Below are 17,477 nucleotides of genomic sequence, written 5' to 3'. Positions count from 1 at the left end.
ACAAAGTAATAAATAAAAGGACTTGTGCTTCTGTTGTTACAAAACTGTCCAGCTTAACAAGTCACTGAAACTTTGTATTTCACCATAAAGGAACAGTTTTGCATTTTAGATATGCTTATTCACTTTCTTTCCAGGAGTTAAATGATCCTAGTTGAGGGTAAAAGAAACTGCATTATAGCACCTCTAAATCTCACTAATTGACACATAATATCTGGTTTGGTTTAGCTCGTTTAAAAACCAAATTGTAAAAAAGGTTTAGGTTTTACGCAGATTAGTGCTCAACTTCTTGGCTCATACAATATCGATACACAACACAACAAAGTAAAACAGACGAAACTATTTAGGCTATGCTTGGTGATGGAGAACAGACTGCAACAATAAAATTGTTTTTCTTGTTTAGTCATAATAATGCCATAATTTAGATACTGAGCAATCCTTCCAATGGAAACACAATAAACTAAACAAAAAAATTATCTTCTTCTAATCTTAAAGAAAAAGTTTTGAGAAATAAGTTTATTGGTTTGATATTGGATATGAAGACTGATACCACTCTTATGTCTAAACACTACGCTAAATATGAAGCTAAAGTTAGCAGGTCATTAGCTTATCTTAGCTTAAAGACTGGAAACAGGGAGAAACAGCTAGCCTAGTTCCAGCCTACTGTAAAACAGATGCTAAATTTAAGACATGCTGGAAATATACTGTATATGCTAAACCAAGCTAATTATACAAGTGTAGCCTAAAGTTGGCTGTAGTAGCATCTATCATCAGTGAAATAACCTGTTGATAGCTTGTTTGTATCATGCCAAGTTCCCCTGGCATGATACAATTGACTTAACTGAATTAAAAAGAAAAAAAAAATACATTTTTTTTTTTTTTTAAATAGACATCTTTGGTTTTGCTGCCCAGCAATGACAAGCAGAGAACAAAGTCATATATAATCCATTCCAACTTTTTTTCTCCTTTTCCTCACGATCCAGGTGGTTTTACTTTTCTCTTATTGAGGCACCTCCTTGAAAAAAATACATCCGATATTCTGTTGCAAATATCCAGAAAAAAAATCCTCAAAAAATCCCAATAATTATACACCCCTGCACTTGACATGTGTTACTAACAGTGTGTTGTGTAATTCTGCTAGGACATCGTACTCAAGCCTTCATCTTTTCATCACTCAGGAGCAAGTTTCAGAACATACATGCTACAAAGGGCCAAGACAGTATCAAAACTAGACTATAATAGACTGGTAATAGTCATAACCAAACAAGACAGGACATAATGAATAAATAAATGCAATCATTCCACATTATTTTCCTGTCACAACAAAGCAGCAGAGCTATGATGAGTATACAAGGACAACATCACCTTGTCTCTCAGTACCTTAGGGTGCAATGAGACATCTATTAAATAGGACTGTAAATAAGTAATGACAGACAGCAGCTGAATGAAACCAAAGACAAAAGAGATGATAGCAATCTCAATCCACTGACAAAAGCCCCCCATCTTACAGCAGGTCATTTAATGATCTTGGAAACCTCTAGCACCATTGGGAGAGTTTTTCTCTCATTTTCAGAAAAAAAATACTATTTCTAGACTGAACACAAGGACATGTGACTTGTCACGAATACCCTCCTCATCCTTCTCTTGTGTTCATTTCCAGGAGAAAAGCAGCCTCCTCTTGTTCCTTTAGGACAGCTCGTTTTGACACCTGCCTTCTGTCAGAGTAAATGAGGCCTGGGCAGGAGTCTGTGTCTCCTCAACAGGACATTAATCTGCTACTAGTGAGCTGACCAGGGAGACTAGTGGAACCAGAGCGCTGATATATGGTGGGTTTTAGTCTAAGCACTGCTATTGCCGACAGCGCAGCTAGAGAACAGTTTATCCAGCTGATGGCAATAGAGCAGAATCGAACGGAAAAGGATAAAAACGGGACATAACGGGACTGAAATGACCTCTACGCTGCTTAAAACCTTGCTTTCTTTCAATCTGTGAGGAACTTTTAACCAGGGACTGAAAGATCACAGTTTCGATCACTGCAAAAAAGCCAGTTTGTCTGGCTAAAAGGCCCTCGGGCAAGATCTTGAACCATTTTCATAAGTGTAAGTCACTCGGGATATGCACCAAAGCTCAATCACTGAAATGTAAAAGTATATGTGATTAGCATGATCCACAGCAGCCTAAAGCCTCTGGTACACGGGCAATAACATGAAATGCTGGAAATATTAAGTGGAACATAAAAATGTATGTCTCATAAAGCTTGAGAGGTTCCTGATGTGTTTCTCTAAGGCAAGAAACTGCAAAGAAAATGGTCCTGCTGAACATTTGTGACACACTTCCTACAAATGTCACATTTCGGTCAGGGTGGACGTGTGGCTCTCCGTTGCCGGAGAAAAATTCCACTTTAGTAAAAGAAGAGAAAATCGGAAGGAAAAAAAAAAGAATATAAATGGTGGAGTGATTTATGTGGCTGACTCAAACCACACGAAGAGAGGACGTCTTCCCATCATACCTTACATGGAGACATACATGAGGGTAGAGTCAGGCTAAAAAGCATGATGCAATGCCCCACACACACACTGAGAGCCTGTTGAAAACATGACAGCTGTGTGCAAACCCTGACACGGGTTTGCCTTTTTTGCGCATGCACCACAGCCATATCTGGAAAAGACAAAGAAAATCACTTTCACAGAGGACATATTTATTTAAATCTCTCCAAAATGTCATAAATCTTTATCTTTCCTGCCTTGTTTTAACACACAAGTCAGTAAATCATGCGGCAGAATGCCAATATTTTTTTGAAGTGTGCTGCGAGGCTTTTCAAGGGTATTACATGACAAGGTATTTCTCAAAATAAGGGGCTGCATTCCTGGAGAGAGATAGGAGGAGATTAAGGAGCGGGTGGTGTTGTGGGTGGGGTGGTTTGGCGAGCGAGATGACCTGACCGAGAGGGGGTATTACTCACAGTGGATGTGGAGAGGTGGAGTGATCCCCTGACAGTGCTTTCAGTTCACTCTTACAGGGTTGGAAATCAGAGGGGTTTCTTCAGGGAACGCACAGACAAGACACATGCTGCATACGCACAATTGAGAAAAAGGAATGATAATAGAGAGCCTTTCACAGAGACAGTCAGGGATGTTTTGTTTTAATCCTGTGACTCCGTCTTTTCCTATCTATGGGTATTCATGTGGCCGTGACATGCTCTCAGTGAATTGATGCAGGGCCAAACTGTTTAATGGAGGATGTACTGAGACTCCTCAGCCAGGTGTACAAACTAAAAGGTTTCTCTCCACAGTACACTCTGTAGATGATTGATAAATGGGCTTCAGAGGCGGTGATAGTGAGCAAGGAAGAATATGGTAAGAGGCAATATTTAAGTTTCACTGTCTGTCACTGCTGGACTACCTTAAAGCTACTCAGTGGAACTTTCCTTTAAACAGCAGTATCCTTACAAACAGATCATTGACATATCATCACCCTAAAAAGTTGATGTGGCTAACTTGTTAGCAAATGGTTACACATTCAGTAGATATGGAGCAACATTTAACATCCATCTAGAGAGATGATTCTGGCCACCTGGCAGATGTAAGTCTAGTATTCACTTTCCTTGTAGCTCTGATTGAGTCTCCACCAATTCCTGGGGGATATATTGGGCTCTCTAGCTGCTAAATGCTAACGGTTTGCCGTTCGGTGGTGAGCAGGTAGTGAAGAGTGTGTCCATCAATAGCTTTTTTCAAAGAGAAACAATGATACAAGTGCCGAAAGTGAGTCAGACAAAAAAAACTTAGGGGCTGTAAATCCGAAACAATGAGAATGCGCTAAAAAGGTCCTTATAGCTGAGATTAACTGCTGAGTGATCATTTTCTATTAGTTTCTCACATCGCCTTTCACATTACAGTACACATTATGTTTTATGTCTTGCATGCAATATGCATTTGCATTAATCTACTGCCCTCCACAGTCAGCAGGAATTGGTATTGCATTGTCTTACTAGTAAAAATTCCAACACTACTTTGAGGTCTTTTTAAGAGATTGAATTCTATATTGAACTCCATGAATTTTAAAGTAATACTTCTCTCAAGTATAAGGTGATTGATAAATTGAGGGTGCAAAGAGCACATGGAGGGGAATAGTTACAAGAAGAAGAAGGATTGTAATAGAAAAAGCCAGAGCATAGCTCTTGACAAAGGACCGCAAAAGTCAGCACAAAATTCAGTGGCGTATACCAGTCGTAATCCCAGTCCACCTACACTGGTTGACAGATGTGATGCCAGTAATTAGAAATATGGAGCTCTTTCATTCAGGCTAGGGATGGGCGATATGGCCAAAAATCCATATCACGATATACACAGCAGCCTCTTGCGATAACGATATGTATCACGATACATAGATTATATAATAGAATAGTTTCAGAACAGGTTACATAGACCCTGAGGAAAACTAAACTGCTAAATATATTTAAAAAAGAAAACATAGAACACAGTATGTAGACATACAACATTTATTGTGCCCCACTGTAATCATACAGTATTCTGTAAACATAAATGTTGCACATTTAAAACTGGTCTTATTTAATAATATGTGTAATATCTAATCGTGTATGCAAGTTAAATTGCATTCAAAGGACTCATTCATCTCGTGTAACGTAATGTAATGTGAAAAAGGCACCAGTTAACACGAAACACCTGCAGAAGGGTACATGGCTGACCGGGAGCAGCTAGCAGCTAGCAGCCGGAGTACGAAGATGATAGCCGGGGTCTACCTCCCTCGTCATCCCGGAGGGAAAGCGATCCGATGAACGGACCTGCAGCTCTTTGAACCACTTTGGATATTTAATGAAATTTTGTCCGACGTTTTCGGAGATGAGAGATGTGGGATCCACAGACCGGGAGCAGCTGCTTATAAGCAGCCGGACTATGGACATGATCACCGGCTCGGTGAACCTCCGCCATCATCCCGGGGACAAAACAATCTAATGAACTGGCCTGAAATTTACCGCTGGGTAATATAATCCCTTTTGGAAGATAAATGTTGGTTTCACAGATGAAATTAACAACTGCAGCCGCAACAATAGTTTTTCTGAATGTAAAATGAAGCTTCATGTTTTTACTGGACTGAACAACAGCGTTTCCTCTGGGGCTGTAACATGTTATAAGTATATATAACACAATCTAAATAAATATAAATGTATTTAAATAAACAGATCGGTCTATATTGAATTTCGTTTTATGTTATTAAGTAAGACATAAGTTTGGGGTTTTATTATATCTACATTACAGAATGAATAACATCATTTAGTGTATCTCTCCGATCGTGAGGTTATTTTTTATGAGGAAAAAAAAGTGTCAGTGGAGCAGTAAAATCGCCATTAAGGTACACCCAGTATGCCTTGTGATTGCGTGATCAACATGCGTTATCGTGATAGGGGATATAATTCAAATCTCTATCGTAGGCCATTTTTTTATCGTTTATATCGTATATCGTTTATATCGCGCATTCCTAATTCAGGCCAAGATGAAATCCCGACAAATATCACACCCCTGTGGAAAATGTGACATTTTTCCTATCATTCAGTGGTTTGTAGTATCAAATTTTAAGATATTAAAGCATAAGCGTTGCTTTTGAATCAGCGGATGCACATTCTCTAAGTGACAGAGAGCTCACCTCCTCTTCCAAAAAATACATTCCACACTCCTCATACCTCAAATCCTTTCAGGGCTCTGCAGGGCTAAAGTTCACTAGCTTTACCAGATCTCCCATTTCGTGCATGGCTGTGCTGGCTGTTATTATTAGTGTGGCAGCCAGCCAGCTTGGATGGGTACACGTCTTCTTTCCCCCTCAATTCCCCTCGAGGTGAAAGGCCCAAACCTAGGTCTTTAATCTGTAGTATACAGTAGGTAATGTATGCCACTTTATACTCTGCACTCCCTCCATGTGTGTTTGTACTGTGTCCATTGTGTCTGTCTGTCTGTCTGCAGGTAAAAGTGACCGCCAGGGCAAACAGCAGAGATCTTCATACCTGCAGTTTACAGGGGCAGAGCAGCCATTGTCAGTCCTTCAGGAGAGTTACCCCATGTCTGTCTCTATTCCTTCTCTCTTTCTGTGGTTATGTGACTTTGGGATCCATTGCCAGAAATTCCAGGAAACCCTAGAGCTTCATGAGACATAACAAAGCTCTCTCTCTTCCCCTGTCTTTGTCTCTTTCACTGTAGATTACACTATGTTTCTCTGTCTGCCTTCTGCAAGCCTGGAAGCTCTGGATCTCATTCTCCCAGGGAGCTGAGAGTAATTTTATTCAGTGGCTGATTGACTCATATCATACGATTTTAAATGCTGGAGTTACTTACTTTTAATGCCTGTGCTAATTCCAGACCACACACTATTTAGACCATGGAAGACGCAATCATCATTGAATGCCATTAGCATGATGTGGCATTTACTGCTAAATTGAGGATAAAATTCAGCTTTAGAGGTTAATACATGTGCAGTATTTAAGCCTCCTAATTCCTAAATTTATTAGAATAACACATATTTCAGACAGCCATGAAATTGTAAATAATTGAGCGGTGCTCTTAGGAGGCTTCTCTGGTTGCTCAGTTGAGGTTGCTGCTAGCTTTTTTTTTAGCTGATGGCAAAACTGGAAATGAGATTTGGTTCGCAAAGCAGCAGAGCGAAATGGGAATAAATCCAAAACCACAGCTGACCTCCCCCCGACCTCCCCCCTGACACTAATCTGTCCATGGGGGGTTCACCCATCTCCTCTCGCTCGAAATTGTCTCCTCCACCTGGGTCAACCATGCTCTCAAACACATAGATGCATGTCTGAACCCCCCCCCCCCCCTACACATAGACAGGCACCTACAGACATACCTATCCACCCCCACCCACCACCCACTTTGTGTTTATGTTCAGAGCTTGAGTGACTGGTATTTCATTTCGGCCTGCCCGGAGCCCTTTTGCACAGTTTAGCTTGGCCAGTGTACCATTACTGGTCATTAACTCTAACCTGAACTAATAGGGGCCCATTTTCCAAGGTGGTCTCCCAGGTGGCTGTCACAGGAGTGAGTGGCACTGCGGGGCTCAGGGTTTGACTCAGGCACAGAGAAAAATGAAAAATCTGCCGGGACGCAAGCCAGACTCCATCATACACTGGACGCAGACCTTGATAACAAGAACCCATTGTTCTTGGAGGAGCGTCTGGGTGTTTTGTTTCTCATTCAGGCAGGTTTAATTAGGCCAGCCAGAATGGGCACCCCATCCCATCCCTCCTGTGCACTCTGCTGTATTTGTACCTCATTCAACATCTGATCTGAAGAACCATCAACAATGCTCCCAAAACCATTTGCTCCCGCATAAATAAAACCAAGTCAGGCCAAGAAACACGAATACTAATATATCAATATTCAGCATCATAGCAAGGAGAGCTAGACCAGTACATCATTCAGGTCGATATATTGATATTGATTGATTGATGTTGATATTATCTTATTGCAGATATATTGGTATTAGGATATGTGCTTTCTGATAGGTAAGAGGAAACTGCAGTAAAGGAATGGCAAGACTGTATGTTTGAGGTCATTACATAGTTTGACACAGTCCTTTGCATTTAAGAGATGCTCATCAAAAACCTTAAGGAAAAGTATTTAAATATCAAATACTGATGTTGGTATTTGCCTCATAAATTCAGTATTGGTTTGGTTAGAGTAGTAAGTTTCCCTTTTGCACTCACATACAAACTGTACGTGTACAAAAAACACATCCACGTGTAATACTTGATACTATATTAGAAACTAGGGCTGCAACTAACAGTTATTTTCAGTGATTAATCTGATGATTATATTCATAATTATTTGACTGTTTAGTCTGTGAAATGGAGAAAAAAATTGTGGAAAATGCCCATCAGAATTTCACAAAGCACAAAGTGACATTTGACCAACAGCCCAAACCGAAACATATTTCATTTACTATTAAATAGGGAGGATTTACTGATTACTATCATGAGCAGCAAATCCTTATAATTAAGAAGCTGGAACCACTAAATATTTGGCATTTTTCCATTAAATATGACTAGAACAGTCAATCTATTTTTAAGATAGTTGCAGATTCATTTTCTTTCTAACAACTAATCAATGCAGCTCTAATACAAACCATTGCACACCTTTCACTGATTCCCAAAAGCAATACACTATAACTTGTATTTGTACATGCACATGATAATGACTTTATGACTCAACATTTAAAACAAAGACTCTTCATATGAGCAAACTTTGTCAGTATAAATATCTTCAACTTCCAAATATATGATTTTAGCATAAAACTATGCATGTTTTCACTGTGCGCTCCTCCGTGTGACATGTGTCATCATTAATCAGAAGAGAAGGAGCCATTAGTCTAAATGTGGGGGTAATTAATCCACGCTTGCACTCCATTAGACGTCATGCTCAATTTGTGCAGAGAGCTGTGTACTGGGTAAATAAGCAGAGATGATGGGACTCACAGCTATTATTCCTGAATAGCATGGCATCTCAGTAGTGCTGATACTGTCGAGGTGCTAATGTGCATCTCCGAGAAAGCTCTGAGCTAAACTAGTGAGCACACCCACAGTTCAAGTGGATATTACAACTTCAATTTAAAGTAGAATGAAATGAATTACTGTCCCTTCTAAATAATTGTATTCATGTGTCTTTTTGCGTAGGAAATTTGTGAAATTTGCTGTCTGATCAGAGGATAATGGTACGCATATGTATCTCAGTCATAAAAAATGTGACTGGACTTCAGCATTAAAGCCAAACCCTAAGCCTCCAACAAGGTTAAACTGCAGTAGGGCATACAGTATGAATCAGCCCTTAGTTTAATAAGTACCATTTGGCTGTCACCTCGGCGGCTGTAGAGCTGCTCTATTACAGTAAAGCCCCTCCAGTACAGAGCTGGGGTTATTCAATAAAAACCTGACTGAGTGTTTCTCCCAATCACCACTGGCGGATCTCTGATGAGGTAAAGAGCTCTCCTATGCCAGCCTCTGTCCCTGCAGAGCACTGTCTGATTAAAATGGTTTTCTGAGAGCATATTTTTGTTCTCCTTGTCCCCTTGCCAGACCCGAGTTAGAGTACAGAGAGAAAAATTGACAAATTACCTAATGCATACTGAATGAATCCACAAAAAGCAGATCTAATCTATAAAGGTCTCCAGTAGGTAGATAGATGAGAGTGTTGGATTTCTACCGGGTTTTTGGGTTTTTTTTTTTAAAGAAACTGTTGGTATCCATGTCTCAAAGACACGGGAAGAGAATGCTGAAAGTGTGCCTAAACATACTCTACATTTGTTACTAGTGTTGAGGGAGGAATGGCTTTGCATCAGCCATTGTGTGCTTTTGATCTTCAGCCTAAATCACTTTCAACCCCCCACCCACCTCTCCAACACACACACTTATCTTACCCGCTCCCAACAGCGCTGTGACATGTGAAGTGGAAAGAAATGGCAACAGAGGAGTGGCGCGCTAACTCCGGCTTTCTTACTCTTCTGTCCTCTTGCCTTGCTTGTAATACATTCCTGAGCAATCCTCGGAGGCTCATATGTAAATGCCTGAGTATGCTTCTGATTAGGAGGCACAAAGAGTACACTCTATAAATGCACTCTTAAACAATTACCACTGCTCCTGACTGCAGCCCCGACACAGACCTCAGACTGTGCTGCTGCCTCACTGGCTCATTCAGGTGGGAAAGATGGATACAGACCATTTACAACAGTATGCCTTTCTATAAGACACATGTCTAAAGTTTCACTTTACGAACCAGACAGCAAAAGGTTTCAGATGCATTATGGATGAATGAAATTTTATTTTGTGCTAAAACTAGACAAGTACTTGATTAAATGATTAGCTGACCGAATAGAAAATTACTCACCCGAACTTTAACTGATGATGACTCATTTAAAGCTGCTTTAATCAAAATTTTATCAATTTTAACAATGGATCAAATAGATGTATAATGTGGAAAGTGGGGCTCATAATGAAAAACCCAGAGAGTAATTAATCAACTCTGCAGTTCCCCTCGGCTACACAAAGGGTGTTATTGTCATTTTAGTGTCTTTCAGCTCATTGTTTTGGTTTCACAACTTCACTGTTCTGATTCTCTCTCACCGCGCTTATCAGCGTTGTTTCCAGACACAGCAGCCAACTTATTCAGCAAAAAAGCTCTGCTAAACCCGCTGTAAGCTACCTGGCCAGCACCAAACAGCAGACAGACAAAGTTAGCAACTAGCTAGTACACATAGTGGAGCATTTAGCAGCTAATGAGTCAGAAATTTTCCACAGGAGTTTGAGGAGGGCAAAATTGACCTAAAAGGAGAGTAAACATTGGACTTAGTCAATAAACACTACGCCAAACAAACGCTAATGTTGCTCCGTGTCTGCTGGATGTGCAACTGTTTGCTAACACGTCAGACATACCAACAAAAAAAAGTAGATAATATGTCAGTGTAGTGTGTTCAACTTATTAACGCAGCCCACAGGGCAGCAAAAACAGTTATGCAGGCTAATGCAGGTTGAAGGCACCTACATAGCAAAATACTAAACATTTCCCAGTTCCACCTTCTCAATTGTGAGAACTTCCTGTTTTTCTATGTTTTATACAATTATCAGTCGAATAACTTTGTTTTGCACTGTGGGTCTGACAAAACAATCAATTTCAAGACATAACCTCTAACTGTTGCGATGAAATATAGACTGAACAATTGAATGATTCATCAAGAAAATTATCAGCAGATTGGATGGTAAAAATAACCACTAGTCACAGCCCTAAATTAATAAGTTGTGAAACCATCAGACAATATTGTATTCTCCTTAGATTTTACACCAAGACTTAAATAAATGTTCAAATAGTTAGAACTTAGTTGGAATAAAAAATACTCTCTTTGAAGCTCTTCCAAAGAATGAAACAGAAGTCTGACTCATGTGAATACCCTTGTAAGGACACAGTGATTGTTTTATGTGTATGAGGTAAGTCCTCACTTTCATCATTACCACATACAAGGCTGATCTTGCTCTCGCCAGTTCTCACTCCCATGATGGCGGACGTCCAACGTGGACGCTCCAAGCTGTCCTTCACATTTGCTGTACACACTTCAACACACACACAGAGCCTCTATAGCCACAAGCATAAATCCAGCAGGCCTATAACTGACCCGCACACTGCCCTGTCTGTTTTCCCCCATGCGATTCATAGAGCGGTTAACCTTGCTAACTGTGTAAACACATGACCTCACCAGTCATGTGTTTACACTCAGTGGTATTTTTCACACACGCCGCTGGGATTTACATCACCTTATTACCTCCATGTTCCTTTAATTCCCCATTACCCTAAAATATGGGACTTTTAAAAGGTGATTTGACAGTCTCTTGATAAGCAATGTTTGTTTAGTATTGGGACGCTATGAGAGGAAGACGATAAGCTGAGAGCAGAAGGGAGGAGGAGGAGGAGGAGGAAGAGAAGGGAGGTGAAGAGAGGACAGACGGGGAAGAATGGAAAGCTGGCGAAGAGAAGAAGCAGGGTGAAGTGAGAATGAACGTTATAGTAATCATTTATTTTTTGGAGAAATGGGCTGAGGTAGAATAGATTGGTGTCAAAGGAAAGGAGAGAGGCGAAGGGAAAGTTAATGTAGCTGTTAGGACAGAGACAAGTAAGGTGGTTTCTCTGCCACAGGGACACACTGTGCACGTCTGAGGTCCCGGTGGGAGGACGCCGAAAGGAAAACACAAGGCCAATCAGCTAACAGAGACATTTCCTGTGCTTGTTTTATCAGATGAGAAGAAGCCCAAAGGCTAAATGTCCCTCTCAACAGTTTTGTACACTTCTCAGAATAACCCGCTTTGGGGAACGAAGGGGAGAACATGCATCTTTGTTGGATGACATCAGAAGCAATGCTTAGGAGCACTGACCTCACTCTCGCACAATCAATCATCCACAAAAACCCCAAGAAATGTAGACCACGTGAGTAAGAGAGGAGGTTTTACCTTTTAAGATATAAAGCAAGGCTGCCTCATGAATTATATCATCACCCACTTAAAAAAAAGATTTAGTTAGGGGGAAAGAAATAGAATTGTGTTTTTTATAGCCATGAAACTTCTGATGGAGCTTGGCATCTGGCAACTAGCAGATGGCGGACCAATATGTCAATTACCAACACCGACATGCCATACTGCCTATTAGGCAATCTGGCCTTGAGTGATAGCACTTTAAAGTCAGAAAATGACACGAGCGAGAGGCTGATCTAACAAACCCTCTTTATCAGAGTGTGACTAAAGCCCAGAGGAATTCAAACACAGGTCTGTCACGCCCACATGACTGCTTCAGTCAGAGGAATCGAATTTTGGGATATAGTTTGCAAAGAAAGGACGTAAAGATAGGAAGAAGGATCACAGTGAAATTCTTTTTGCATGTAAAATATATTTAATCTGTGGCTTGAAAATAGCTATGTAAATGTGGTTTGATTAAATAAGACTTCATTTGGTGGTGATTCTATTATAGGCCAGCGTATGGGTCAACTAAAAGACGAAAAAAGAAATGAGAGTAGCATTCTCCATCACCCGAGAGACAACCAGAGTCTAACTGTGCAGTGAACAAATGGCAGATCATCCGAGAGCAGCTTGGATATTCCCCTACAGAACTGTTCCATGTCATCTTGGCTGCGTAACGAGGAACAACAAACAGGATATAAAGCTAAATTACACAGAGGGAAATTTCATGGCATGAGAGGTCGTTCTTTTTAAAATGGCAAATAACCGGAATTTTGAATTTACATCACAAACATCTGCAGAGCTCGTCCTGCATATTTTCCAGGACCTAAATAAACATCATCTAAGGTTTCATGCCCTCGTGTGACTTCACAAGCAATTAAGCAGCACTACCAGTTTTTGTCTACCACTTGCTGACCGTCGTTACTCAGTGAAGGAGTTAAGGATTCTTTTCCAACCCGAGATCTGCCCGTCCGTCCAAGCTCACCATATTATACAACTTAGTGTGCGGTTCTGGATGCAGCGCATTCAAATTACATGCTATCGAATTCAAAGGCGAGGGGGAACAGAACGAGTACACTGTGGGGCTCGAGTCCAGGACCACAGTCCCATGAGCGCTAGCTGCATGTCAATCACAATCACTTCAAATGAGCTGAACCCTGTCCTACTCCTGCTGTTGTCCAGAAGACACAAACCTAAAACCTAAACTAACTTCATTCCAAGCAAGTGGTAGACACAGACGACAAGGACACCATTGATGAAACAGAGGGCAATCATTTTGCTTGCGGTTCTGCAGTCATGGTGGGGCTGCATCGCCATCTCAAACCATATTCTTAGAACAAAAAAAAAAGTCTGCATAAAACTAAGCCATGGGGCAAAAAGTTCAGAACACAGGAAACATGCTTGACATAGTTTCACTGGTCCGTTATGAGAAGAAACCAGAAAATAGCTCTGGCACCTGCTGTGCAGAAACAATGTATGTTTGGACTGACGTGTCAGCATGTGATCACTGGAGGCCGAGCCACATTGGAAAAACCGTAACACTGAACACAGTATAGGTAAACATCTAATAAAAAGGAACTGAACAGTCTGATCATTTGTGTTAGAAAATTATCTTTGCCAGTTTTCCACTCTATTCAAATTCAGTTTGCCACTTGGTTGGCTGCCTTAGCTCAGTGGTGGTAAGAAACTATTGCCTTGCAGGGAAACTCTGGATTCTTGCTTTGGAACTTGATACTGTGCTGGATTATGAGCATCTAGGATCAAACTATAACAAAGCTCCCACATATACTACATACATGTAAACACATAACTGTACATGGACAGATTCATGAATGCTTCACGGTTTAGCAGATGTGGATTATGATGAGAACAAGGCACAATAATCACCTGATACAACATTTAACATTAATCAAGTGCATGAGAGAAGGTAGAAAAGGGAGGGAGTAGGAGAGGGAGCCAGCGTACAGTAACTAGAAGCCTTCACCGCACTGTGCAGTCCAGAGCCAGACTCCGGAAATGCATGGCAGTGTTCCCTACATCCTGCCCGCCCAGCCCTAACCTTGGCCCTGGCTCTCGCCCCACACTGCCAAACCCCTGTTATCACTCTGTGCAATTACCTCCAGATTCCTCTGCACCCATATCATATCATGCCAATTATAAAATCCCCTACTAAGTACACTACAAAGCACTACATGCATTTGACTGTAAAGCCTGTGGTTTTCTGTGTGTTTCAGCCTAGAGATAGCTGTGTGCAAATGTATGTGTTCAAATGAACATACATGCAAAGACTGAAAAAAAGCTTTGATTCTCAAATATATATACAATGGGCTCCAAAAGTCTGAGACCACTTTGGGAAAGTGATCTATATAGCCGGCCGTAACACATTCACACAACATGTGTTGATTGATAGTGCATGAAAACTGGCTAGGAAGCGAGCAGAGAAGTTTAAACAGTTGTTTAAACACATGACTCTGCAGAGGGCTTTTAATTTGAAACAATGGATTAAGCAACACCCTGCCGAGGGCAATGGGTTGAGAGAGAGAATGAAGAATAAAAAAAAGAGAGGAGAGATAAAGGCAGATGTTCATATTCGGACTGGCTACTGGACATCCTAGCCATCGGGCTGCCACATCGGTGGGCCAGTGACCACTTTTTGTCTTCAAATGAGGAAACAAAATATTCACAGTTCACATAATCCAGTTAAAATGCAAGAGAACCAATAAAGTGTATTGACTGAATCACGACGTCAACTCATCTACTCATAAAGCCAGTGTGGTGTGGTTTGGTCAGTATTGTGTATTAATGTATGTAAACTTGCCACCATAGGAACAGTGGTTACATAACCTTTGAGACAAACCACAACTTAACCGTGAACGTGCACGCATGCACCATATAGGTGCCGATGGTTTAAATAGTTAGCTAAACATAATGGATAATTGGCAGGGAGCAGGAGTTGAAATGAACACATCTGGAACATGACAACGGTTGCATTGAAGGGGTACTTAGCTCATCTGACAGGGCTGTGGTGGTACATCGGACAAAAACATTGTGAACCACTGTATGAGAGGATTGTCATGCATTGCATTCCAGAGGCTATTCCAATCATCTGTCACCAGGTTGGGCCTGCGCCTTATAAGGAGTGGAGGGCATTCTCCACATGTTTTCCAAACACTGCACAAGTTATCAGATACAGTTTCATGGACAATTATTATGCTGTCTCTAGCCTGAAAGCATTTTTTTTTTTTTTTAAAAGAAGAGAACCTACAGATCTACCCTCTGCAGCTCCTTCCCTCCACCCTCTTCCATTTTCCATGCTTCCATTTCACAGATGCTACTATGTAATAAAGCTGACATCAAAAGACTTGCTGTCCAACTCAACTACAATGAGAGTTGAAGAGTCTCTTTCGCCTCAGGGGTAGTGGGATTACAAAGAATGTGATACCTTGAAATGATGAGAAGTGGATTCATCTGCGAATGAGCAGGCCTACCTTTTGCAAGCCTACGCTATGACTTTGTCTGCAAGAGATGCTGGATGTGTTTAAAGTTCATCCACCAAAGGACAACTGTAATCAGTAACTGAGCACAATCACAGTCAGATTTGATCTTTGAGGGGCATGTGGTGTGCTGGTAGGCATATGAGGCCCATCCTTGCCTTTAGCCAACTCTGTACACTTTCCACATGTCAAATTTCAACAAGTTTACATCCACATTCTGCTGTTATGGGTTAAAAACACAGCTTTCCTTTAGAGTTTGGGGGATGCTATTGACAAAGGATGTTATAAAAAAGACAAAAACTATATGTGTGTCTCTCAAATCTTCTATTCCAGTCCAAAAAAGTTGTTTCAGGCAGTGCTCAGTGCCATGTCGGCTGCTGAGGCTATGAGAAACTTGGCAGGCCAGGGGGTTGGAGGAGTCGCCCCCCCCCCCCTTCATACTTTGTTCGATAAGAATCTGAAAGAGTGCGCGCGCCTTACAGGAGTGGACGGAGGCTATGCTTTTTCTTTGTGTAGTCCCGCGGTTAACAAAACATTTACATGACAGCATCACTGCTCGAGCTATAGAAAAGTTTGTTATACCTCGCAACTGTGAGTTTATTTCGCTCTCAGTTCACTGCTGGCGTGGAAACTGCACAAAAGAGGGAGCGGCAATGTGTTGAGAAAAGTATCAGCAGCAGCAGCAGCAGCAGCCCATGCGCACAGTGGAGACCCGGAATGTGATAATCTCCCATCGTCAAATAATACATCGTATTTTACTTTTGCTAGAGCATCAGTGGGTCATGAACTCTCTTCCTGAGAGCGTGTATAAAACTGTAAGAGTTTGCAGAGTGTGCAGGCAGTATTTGCGCTTACCTGTGGATCTTAACCGGACAAAGTAGAGCTCTTGAGTCGAGTGAGAGGAGAGGAGAGAGAGCCAGTCTGCAGTCAGTCCTCCACAACACTCAATGATAAAACCAAACTGAATACCAGTTCAAGCCCCTCCCTTTAAGATATAATCGCTCATCTACTCTTGGCCGAGTTGTCCGCTCCAGTCTGCTCTCGAAACGCTAAGCTACAGCTCAGACTTCACTCTCAAAGCATTTTACTAAGCCTGTCTGAGTCCGAAATGAAAAATGAAATGTGTCAACTCCGCGAAGAACCCGTGCAACACTCCCAGCAGCTACAGTGACTTCATAGACAGAAAGTGCCCTTTCTGGTTATCCTTCGGGGGGCCTCTGAAAGAAAATCAACTGTCAGGAGTGATCATGTGAAATGTTAATCTTGGACAAAAAGGAGGGATGGTTGTTCACAAGCAGACCAGTAGGCCTGAACGGTTTCATATTAACATTGATGTGGTGGCAACTTCATAAAAGAGGTGCAGTTGACCTCAAGTAACCACCACCACTATTATCAATATTATAATATTAAATTTTTTCACTTAAAAGAAACGCAGACTATGCTAACATGTAGCCACAGTTTTTGCCTTTAATATACTTTTAAGTCACAAGGCTCTCTGGCTTCTGAATCTTCTAACAACACTTACAGCTATTCTGAAGTTAAGACTCTTCCCGCTGGACAAAAAAATAGTCAGAGGAATGATTAAAAAGACTTTCAACCTGTTTCCCCAAGTTCCTCATTTTCTAATCCAAACAGGTGGCAGCAGTAGTTGCTAGCTCATTTATTTTGAGTTATATTGATATTACTTTACAATATTTTATATTTGTGTATGAAATAAATTGTTTATATTGTTGTTAAATTTCTTGTGTTTCGTCTACAGCCATGCTAGCAGTTCTGTGAGGCTGTATACAGCATTTAGCATTTAGTTTTGGAACTAAATTATTTTTTTCATTTTTGCTAAATGCTAATGTCATGCTAGCAATACAACGTGCCAATGTGTAGCAAGTAATGTTCCCCATGTTTACCATCTCAGTTTAGCGTGTTAGCATGCTAACATTTGCACAAAAAATAAAGAATGTGTCATTTCTGTTTACCTA

At 41.0% G+C, this 17,477-nt stretch overlaps 1 protein-coding gene across 5 annotated transcripts in view; it reads right to left on the bottom strand.

The window, feature by feature from the left end:
* The window catches only part of cald1a (caldesmon 1a), a 56,639-nt gene extending 40,081 nt beyond the window's left edge, over positions 1-16,558 (bottom strand). Inside the window, exon 1 of one of the 5 annotated variants that reach the window (XR_015437945.1) lies at positions 16,357-16,555. The gene's annotated coding sequence lies outside the window, so the exon portion shown is untranslated. Of the gene's footprint in view, positions 1-16,356 lie in introns of all 5 variants that reach the window. The other 4 variants (XM_087177069.1, XM_087177071.1, XM_087177072.1 and 1 more) reach the window with 4 other exon arrangements.
* Positions 16,559-17,477: the final 919 nt, after the last annotated feature.

Source organism: Seriola lalandi, unplaced genomic scaffold (genome assembly GCF_002814215.2).
Source record: "Seriola lalandi dorsalis isolate HSWRI2012SDOR001 ecotype SW California unplaced genomic scaffold, Sedor1 jcf7180002054579, whole genome shotgun sequence".
NCBI lineage: Eukaryota > Metazoa > Chordata > Actinopteri > Carangiformes > Carangidae > Seriola > Seriola lalandi.
This window is presented reverse-complemented; position numbering and strand designations above follow the sequence as displayed.